The 9,198-nt window shown below is 48.2% G+C and overlaps 1 long non-coding RNA gene across 1 annotated transcript; it reads left to right on the plus strand.

Moving 5' to 3' along the window:
* Nucleotides 1-4,792: 4,792 nt before the first annotated feature.
* Nucleotides 4,793-5,184, plus strand: LOC149356460 (uncharacterized). Its single transcript, XR_016289815.1, has 2 exons — nt 4,793-4,945; nt 5,053-5,184. It is a non-coding gene; the product is annotated as an uncharacterized LOC149356460 (long non-coding RNA).
* Nucleotides 5,185-9,198: the final 4,014 nt, after the last annotated feature.

The following is a 9,198-nucleotide window of genomic DNA, read 5'->3' on the forward strand; positions in this document are numbered from 1 at the left end:
GAGGAGAGCCTTCTACTCAGGCGCCAAATCCGGATTGATTCTGACGGACGGAAGGACAGGACAACATGGTGGAGCCTGGTCTTGAGGGCTTGTCTCCAGGGCGCACACTTGAGGCACCACGGCGAAGTCATGCAGGAAGGCGACAGCCGTGCCCTTGGCAACTCGTTGGCAAAATTTGTAAGGAGCACACTAGCACAACCGTCTTGTAGTTGGACGAGCCCGCGAGCGACGGCTACTCCCTTCTCGAGCAGCAGGGGTACGTGGCTATCAGCGACACCTTCGTAGTCGTGGAATAAATCGTTGCTTACGAGAACTAGCACACTGGACCGGGGTGGCACCATTACGTCGTCGTCAACAAGTCGCAGAGCAGTGAAGCGTGAGTCGTCTGTGTCAGTGCGCGCCACGGCCCGTTTAGTCGAGAACGTGACCCGTGCTTCGTGCAGGTCAATGACAGCACCGTTCGTGTGGAGAAAGTCGAGACCGAGGATCAAGTCCCTCGAACACTCACGGAGGACTACAAATTCGCCGACGTACACAAAACCACGGATATCGACACGAGCTGTGCACCTGCCGGCGGGGATAATCAGGTGACCCCCAGCAGTGCGAATGCTAGGCCCCGACCACCCCGTCAATACTTTCTTCAGTTGTAAGGCAAGGGCCAGGCACATGACAGAATAGTCTGCACCAGTATCCAGCAAAGCGGTCACGTCGATTCCGTCAATTTTGACGCACAAATCGGAGGTAGCGCGTCGGATGCTGTCGCTACTCGCTCCCGGAGAAACATCGTCGCGTGGTAGCGGCGCAGGAGGATCTTCACAAGTCCCGGCATCAGCGGCCTTGCCTCCAGAGGCCGCTGGAATCAGTTTTCCCGGCGTGGACTGGGAGAACGGCGTCAGGAGTAGCCTGCGGCTTGACGGGGGCTTGGAGAACGGTAGCGTCTCGGCGACGGTGATCGAGCCTCCTGGTGGCTTGACGTGATGTGGTTCTGGCGCGACGACAGATGGAATGCTATCTCCTGCGGTCGTTCCCCGTTTTGAGGGCACGGGTCGTCCGGCGCGAAACCACGCAGGCCCACGCGGCGGTATGGGCACGCCCTGTAGAGGTGACCCACCTCGCCACAGTGATAGCAGAGGGGCCGACGATCCGGGGCACGCCACACTTCACTCTTTCGCGGTCGCTGATAGGCTGGCGGAGCGTCACCACGAGGGGAGCTCGACGAGAGCACTGCTGGAGTCGCGGCAGCGACGTTGTATCCAGGGGCCTGGCGCAGGACGGACGCATACGTGGGCCTTGCATCAGGCTGGCGAGGAACCTCGGAAATCTGGTGCTGTTGTGCTGCCAGGCGCACCTCGTCCCGGATGACTTCGCTCAGTGGCGTGAAAGATGGCGTCTCGGACGGCGTACGGAAGGCCTGCAGTTCCTCTCTGACGACAGATCGGACCAGCTCGCGTAGAAAGGCCGCGTCGATACCGGGAGGCATGGAGATGGGATCAGGCCCGAAGGTGTTGACGTCGCGATTGTACTGGCGGGCTCGCTGTTCCAGCGTCTTCTCCATAGTTGCCGCCTCGGTGAGGAAGTCTGCCACAGTGCTTGGTGGGCTGCGCACGAGTCCTGCGAAGAGCTCTTGCTTGACACCCCGCATGAGGTGGCGAAGCTTCTTGTCTTCTGTCATGTTGGGATCCGCGCGCTTAAAAAGGCGAGTCATGTCCTCGTAGTACATGCGTACACTCTCGTTGTGGCGCTGGTTGCGCCAGTGTAACGCAGCTTCTGCTCGCTCTCGACGGTCTGCATTCGGAAAAGTGGCTTTAAGATTGCGGCAGAAAGCTTCCCAGGACGTAAACGAAGCTTCATGGTTTTCGAACCATGTCCGAGCCGACTCTTCAAGTGCAAAATAGACATTGTGGAGCTTACGGTTGTCACTCCAGCCGTTGTAACGGGCAACCCGTTCGAAGATCTCGAGCCAATCCTCGGCGTCCTCGAACACGTCGCCATGAAACGACGGGGGTGTTCGTGGCTGATGACAGAGGATGTGCGCCGGGAGCGTGGTCTCAGTTGCCATGGCAGCTGGTGCCTCCGAAGGCCGGGGTTGCGTCGCCCTGGTTGCAGCCGGAAGGAGTCCAAATTCAGGGGACGCTCCACGGAGGCGGCGGCCGCGGCGCTGGTGAACTGGGGTGAGATCCGTATTGGTCGGTAGCCTACGCGGGTCTGGAAGCGTACCCAGCACCTCCACCAGATTTGTCACGAATATTACACGGCACACCGGTAGATACACAAGAACTGGTCCAGTCTGCCGAGCGGTCACCAGCAAACAGGCGAAGCACTTCTTCTTCCTCGTCACAAGCGAGATGGCGGAGCACTTCTTCGTCCACTTCTAAGCTGTATCAATATTGTAACGTTTAAATAGTCCGTTAGTATGAGAATAATAGTTTATGTTTGCAATACAACGGATCCCTATTGAAAAATCCGGTATCGCGGCAAACCGGATTTTACCGGAACATATCGGTTTCATACCGGTCCGGTATCACTCTCATACCGGCGAGACCCGTCCGATTTGATGGCTATACCGGTTCATACCGGTCCGGTATCGATCCCAAACCGGACAGACCAGTCCGGTACGGAGCTCAAACCGGACAGACTAGTCCGGTACGGAGCTCAAACCGGACATACCAGCCTGTATTCAGAGCGATATGTGCCGCGGTTTTGGTGCTTGGTCTGCAGATTGACTGTTGTACGCCAGCAGATATTTTTTAGGGGAAAGGGGGGGGGGGCAGCGCGCGCATAAGTGCGATAATCAACACATACACGGTTTTGTTGAAAGGGCTAGGAAAAGAAAAGGGCTAAGCGTGAGCTTCGCAGTGGCAAAGCATGCAGTTTGTGCATGATTTGGTGATTTGAGGGCAACCGCCATATTGGCTTCCCGTGCAGCACCCTGACAAAGTCAAGGCGGCTGTGCGCGGGCACACGGCTAGTATATATCCGCCAGCAGCCTTCGTAAGTCCTGCGCAGATTACTCTGGATTTCACAGTGCAGAACTTCACGACTGGCTGATAAACATGGCGAGCCTCCGGTGACTGCGCCAGAGGCTCCAAAAGGTTTGTTACTGTCGCGTTCATTGCAGCAGCTGTTCGCTAGCGGCAGTCTGTAGCGACGCATCGATGAAGAAAGTAAATTCTTGGTTTTCGTGCAGGAATTTTTTGCACTTCTTCTTCGTCAAGTGATTGCCCATTGATAACGCAACTTGTCCAAGTGCCATCCCGAGCGGCCCCACCCTTCACTTTATCAGGAAGGCATACTAATCACAAATCGCCCAGAACATTTCTATCGACGAACAAGAAAAGGTTAATTCAACGGAGCCGGCAGCTTGCGGTGTTCCCTTAAGGGCGACGCTTCGTGCTAGCTAGAAGATACAGCCCTCGAGAGAACAAAATAAAAACAAAAACCACCTGTAGAAACCTTACACGAGTAACCCGTCTTTACGCAAATTTTTTAAAGCTTTTTTTTTTCTCTCATCACCGCCTTCTCTGCTTTTCCTGGGTCCGTCACAACAAAAAAACCTGCGCATTCCTGGTCTTTCTATCGGGCTTTGTTCCTTCCCCTTGGGCTCCTCTGTGTCTGTCAACCCACGACCGAACATTTTAAGCCGCTCTCCCGACCACGCTCCCCGCGACTTCCATGAAGTGGCGAGGAGGTTCCGATTCTGCTTGTTCACTGTCCCCGGCCGCTTCGCGGTGACTTTTTGCAAAAGTGCCCCCCCCCCCCCCCGCCTTTCCTGCGTTTGTTCGGAACAGGTTTTTTCTTCTCTCCTGCGACTGGGTTGAGTGAGGTAGCTGGGAAAACACGCTGGCACTCGCTCGTTGGCGTTGAATTTGTGTTATACAATTTTTTGCGACTTTCTTCGTGTTGCCTTGATCAATCCATGATCAAAGATGACATCGCCTTTCATGCGTACGTCCAGTGCAAATATGGTGGAACCCTATCATCCTTGTCTCAGTGATGAATGACTTCGCTCCGAAAGACGTGAGTGGTGAACATTTGACCGGTGGAGGCCACGGCGGTGAACATTTGACCGGTGGAAGGTGGATTTTATGACGGCGACGTCGTGCTGCTAGGACGTATGTACGCATTTTAAATCACTCTAATCTTTAAGTACTGCCTCCGTCTCGGTTATATGCTCGGCGTCAACAGAAACGTTCTAACTGTTCAGTGTCTTTTTAACTAAAACTTTGTAGACTGCACAGCGTAGAGGGACGAAATAGCGCAAAATTTTCTTTCAGTTACATACCGAAATTGCTTGTCCTTCATGATAGCACGACTAAAATTAGTTTTATAGTTTGTATTATTTCTTTACAGAGGCACATGGTGTATACGTGCGAGAGCAATCATTGATAAGCGTCCTGAGGGGGAGCGGCTCAAGACCTTGAACAAACATCTCGCATCGCATCAATGCTGCGGTATGTGCCGTAAATAATGGAGGATGACCACGCAAGCATCGCAATCGTCTGAGCAACCTGTTTACACACCAAAAATGTTACGACGCAGATTTGCAATACATTATTGATTCAAATATGGAAGGCGTGAGGTGCATTCACGATACTGAGCATTGCCAATGCTCAGGGCCTGGCGTCTTGAGACGCCTGGCTTGTCTGTGGCTTGTCTGGGCCCACGGGGGCCCGCAATTCAGAGCCCCGTTTGTGCTACTGGGGTATGCATTTGTTATTGCATACAGGTCCACCTCGGGAATGGAATTTTTATTCCTTCGGCAACGTGCGCAGCAGTTATGGTGGTACCCAAAGATTCGCGTTTCTGTAAAGACGCAGCCTTTGGACGACTCCACAACTCCTGGAAAGGGGCGTTACAGGGCAAGCTTGCCATCGGAACCTGAAGTCAGAAGCCTCCACAGTGGGCAGAAAGCCAATGACCCCTGAAAAGCTACAAGCCATTGGCCGTAAGTTGCATGTCACAGTGCTCAATGCATTATGTTGTGTGTCAGTGCGCAATTAAATCATAAGCTGGGGGCATTATGTACTACCAATCATATTTTCTTTTCTGCAGGTGCTTTTGACTACTTCATTGGCCAGCACCCTGTAGAGACCCCAGCGCCGGTAGATCGTCGCAAAGAGTTAAATTATTACCTTAGTGAGCTGGTTCAAGACATGCGGAAAAAATAAACATCTTTTGGAGTTTTTGATGCATTATAATACTCACCAAGCTACCAATACTTTGGTAAAAGGTGGGAGCAAATAACACAATGGCACATCGACTGCAATGCGAGTTGCTGATAATCGCAGATTACCAGTTTCTGAGGCTCTGTATATTTCAGCATTTGGCATGTACACTTACGGCCCCAGTTTTTGGGCAGATTTAGTCCAAGTGGGATATATTTGAAGCATTTTATTCTGCCTTTGTCCTGTGATACAGGGCCCTCCTGTATAATACGGGCCTAGCCTGTTTAATACAGGACTGTCCTGTATTCCGGTATGAATTTTAAACCGGAACCGCATACCGGGTTATTGTACAGGATTTGCGATACCGGAGTATCCTGTACAAAACAGGAGAGTCCTGTATTATACAGGACTGTCCTGTTTTATACAGGATATTCCAGTATCCGGTATCGCAAATCCTGTACAATAACCCGGTATGCGGTTCCGGTTTAAAATTCATACCGGATTTTTCAGTAGGGATTGACCTTTTTTGCAAAAGGTATACTCTGCTAGCATTCTTCTGAGTAGAATTTCCGCATACCAAAAAACAGTAATTAAGATAAGAAAGAAACAAAGCGTTATAGATCAAAATCTTAATAGAAATAGGAAGAAAATAGCGAAATCTAGCGAGTATCCCGGCACTTTTTGAAAGTTGTACTTCGACATGTTCAAAGTGGGCATCCCATGACATATTTGCGTTAAAGTAAACACCTAAAGTTTTTATTGTCTCAACAAATGTTATTCGGCAATTTCCAAGGTATAATTCATAGTTTGTTGGCCTCACACGTTGCCGTGGATGAAAACAGACAGCTTTTGGTGTGGAGGTATTAATAAGTAGTGAGTTTAGTTCACTCCATTTATTTAATGCTAACAGAGTGTCATTAACTGTGTGCACCAAAGACTGCATGTCACTACCTTGAAGTAACAACGTAGTATTGTCTGCATAGATAACATATTTAGGGTCATTGCTTATGGAAGTAATGCCATTAATATACAAAATGAAAAGGAGTGGTCCCAGAATACTTCCTTGGGGTACACCTGTAGAAATATTCTCCAAGGAGGATGTAGCGTTTCCAATGCTAACGCACTGGGCATGATGCTGCAGATAGGACTTAAGCAGAAGTAAGGATGTCCCACGAATTCCGTACAATTCCAGCTTTTTAAACAGAGTTTCGTGATTGAGGCGGTCAAAAGCCTTTGAAAAATCAACGTAAATTCCTAAGCAAAATAGCTTAAGTTCAAAGGCTTTGAAAATAATTTCCTTCTGCGTCAGCAGAGCCGTTTCAGTGGACTTGCCGAAGAGGAATCCATGCTGTGACGGGCTGATAACATGAAACTTCTGACAAAAATTGGATACTCTTTTATAAATTATTTTTTTTCAGACCTTTCGAAAAAATGGGCAAAATAGAAATTGGCCTGTAATTTCGTAAATCATTTCTGTCTCCACTTTTAAATAAAACTATAACTTTGGAAACTGGCATCAGCTTAGGGAAGCAGCCCGTTGATAACGCAAGGTTGTAGATATGAGCAAGCAGCGGGGCAATGGCATCAAGCACATATTTTACCGGTTCTATTTGAATATCATCGACATCCCGTGCTTTGGTATTGTTTAAAGATGTATATATATCACGCACTTCAAATTCATCGGTAGGTTCTAAATATATGGTGTGACTATTTGTCTTAATGTCGCATGCTGTGGTTAAGGCGTGCTGCGCCTGACTAGCAGCGTCCTTAAATAATTTGTTGAATTTTTCAGCCAAGTCTCTACCATGTATATGACGCCCTTCCAGAATAAGATCATTAACGCCCAAAGACGCTTGTGAACGATTCAACAATCCGTTAAGTTTCCTCCAAAGATCAGCCGTTCCCTTGCAGCAATCACTACTAAACTGGTTATGTAAATACTTACTTTTTTCACTCCTCAAAAATGAGTTTAACTTATTGCGGTACTGCTTGTATTTAGTCAGGTCTGCAATCGACTTCGTTTTCAAAATTTTTTTGTATAGTTTGACTTTATGCTGTATTCGTTTCAGAGATTCGTGGCTGATCCATGGCTTACGGGCTTTAGTGCACTTTTTTTGAAGCGTTTTTCAGGAAAATGCTCATGGTAAATGCGCTTGAATATACAAATAAACGCTTCGTAGGCAGCATCAGCAGAATCGCAGCGTTTAACTGCATTCCACTGTTCGTTCATGAGGCTACTATGAAAGGCATTCAGGTTTCTCGGCGTGATTTTCTGATATGACGTTTCTATGCTCTGACGCTTTCGTTTGACGGCAGCTTTCGAAAGAAAAAATATGGGAAAATGATTACTTATGTCTGAACACAGCGGGCCTGATAAAGCATAATCTGTATCTGTATTAGTGATAAAGATATCAATGAGCGTTGCTGTGCACGCAATAACCCGAGTGGGTGTGTCTGCGATAACGGTATGGCCATTTGATACTACATTAGACAAGAGCAATGCTTTCTCGGAACTAGCTTTCAACAGATCAATGTTAATATCGCCTCCGAGTAGTAACTTGCATCTTCCTTCATTAACATGGTTCAAGAGACTGTCAAGGTGAGCAATAAAAGAGTTCAAACTGCCATCAGGCGGACGATATATCACACAGAAAGTGTAATTGCCAGATAATAGACATTCAAAGTCCTAAGAAATAACAGAAAATTCCGGAAGAATTTCACACTCTGATTCATTCTTTGCTAAAATTGCAACGCCTCCCCCATGTCGATTTGAACTGTTTAAAATAAAGCTGCGGTAGCCTTAACGCTTATAGATTTCCGTGCCAGACGTGTACCATGTTTCTGTCAGCATTATTAAATCTAATTCGAAGTCGAACTCGTCCAACAATACTGACAGAGCATCATCTTTGTGTCTGGTAGAACGTATGTTTAAGTGAAAACAACTAAGACTAAAATTTCTACAAGACTTGATTTTGTCATTGACGTCACTCGGAGAAACAGCCTATATTAGTGTGAAAGGAGTACCAGCAAATGAAAAGACGCTTTTTACGTCATCTTCTCAATATCGTGAACGGTACGAATGTAGAGTACAGATGATGTGTCTGTTTTCTTGGCCAGTATTTTTCCACCGCTCGTCCAGACATAACTCCACTTTGCAGATTTCTTTTTCGCAACCGCAGCTCCGAGCAGCTGTTTTACAGCAGGGCACAGGTGCTCATTTACGAACACAGGCTTCGTGGGCGTGAGACCAAAGTCTCACGTAAAAAAGTAGTTCCCCAACTCGCTCGAGGGCTTTGGGAAGGTTTTCACTCTCCAGCTGAGACATTCCCTTGATTTCTAGGTTGCACCTGCGTGAATACTGCTCTCCAGCTGTAATTATCTGCTCAAACTGGCAACCTTGTTGTCTCAGAAGATCACACTCCTCAGTAAGCTTTTCATTGGCTTCCCTTAAAGCTTGGTTTTCTCTTTCCAGCTGAGCTTGTTTGTTTTTCGTTTCTTCGAGCTCCTCATTAAAGAAGTCTAGACTTTTTTGAAATTCTCTCATTTCCTTGCGAAATTCACGTTCCATATTAGATTTAAGGTCCCGCATTTCTTTTCTAAGCTCCTCGGCTGTATCAGGCATTATTAGCGCTTGCACACAAGTGAAAAGAAGGTTTACAACAAGCAAACAAACAGTGGTATGGCAGCAGCAAAGGCAGCGATAAGAATGATTTGCCTAAAAACGGCAAATTACAAAGTAAAGGAACCTAACCTGTAACAGCACAGAGCGAGCTTATAGCGTCTTGCTTCCGCTGCCTTCGCTGCTGCCAAATGACGATCCACTGGATGTGCCGCTGCTTTTGTAGGCGTCCAAAAACTGGCTTCCCTCTGGCGGGCGTGACGTCCTGGCGTGATGTCGAGGGCTTGGTGCTTAGTCACCACTTCCTGGCTTTTCCCTCGGTCCTCGGTGGTTGGTATCAGTGGCTGGTATCCTGTAACAGCACAGAGCGAGCTTATAGCGTCTTGCTTCCGCTGCCTTCGCTGCTGCCAAAAT

The sequence above is a fragment of the Amblyomma mixtum genome, chromosome 3 (genome assembly GCF_055824585.1).
Source record: "Amblyomma mixtum isolate Tamu chromosome 3, ASM5582458v1, whole genome shotgun sequence".
Lineage (NCBI taxonomy): Eukaryota > Metazoa > Arthropoda > Arachnida > Ixodida > Ixodidae > Amblyomma > Amblyomma mixtum.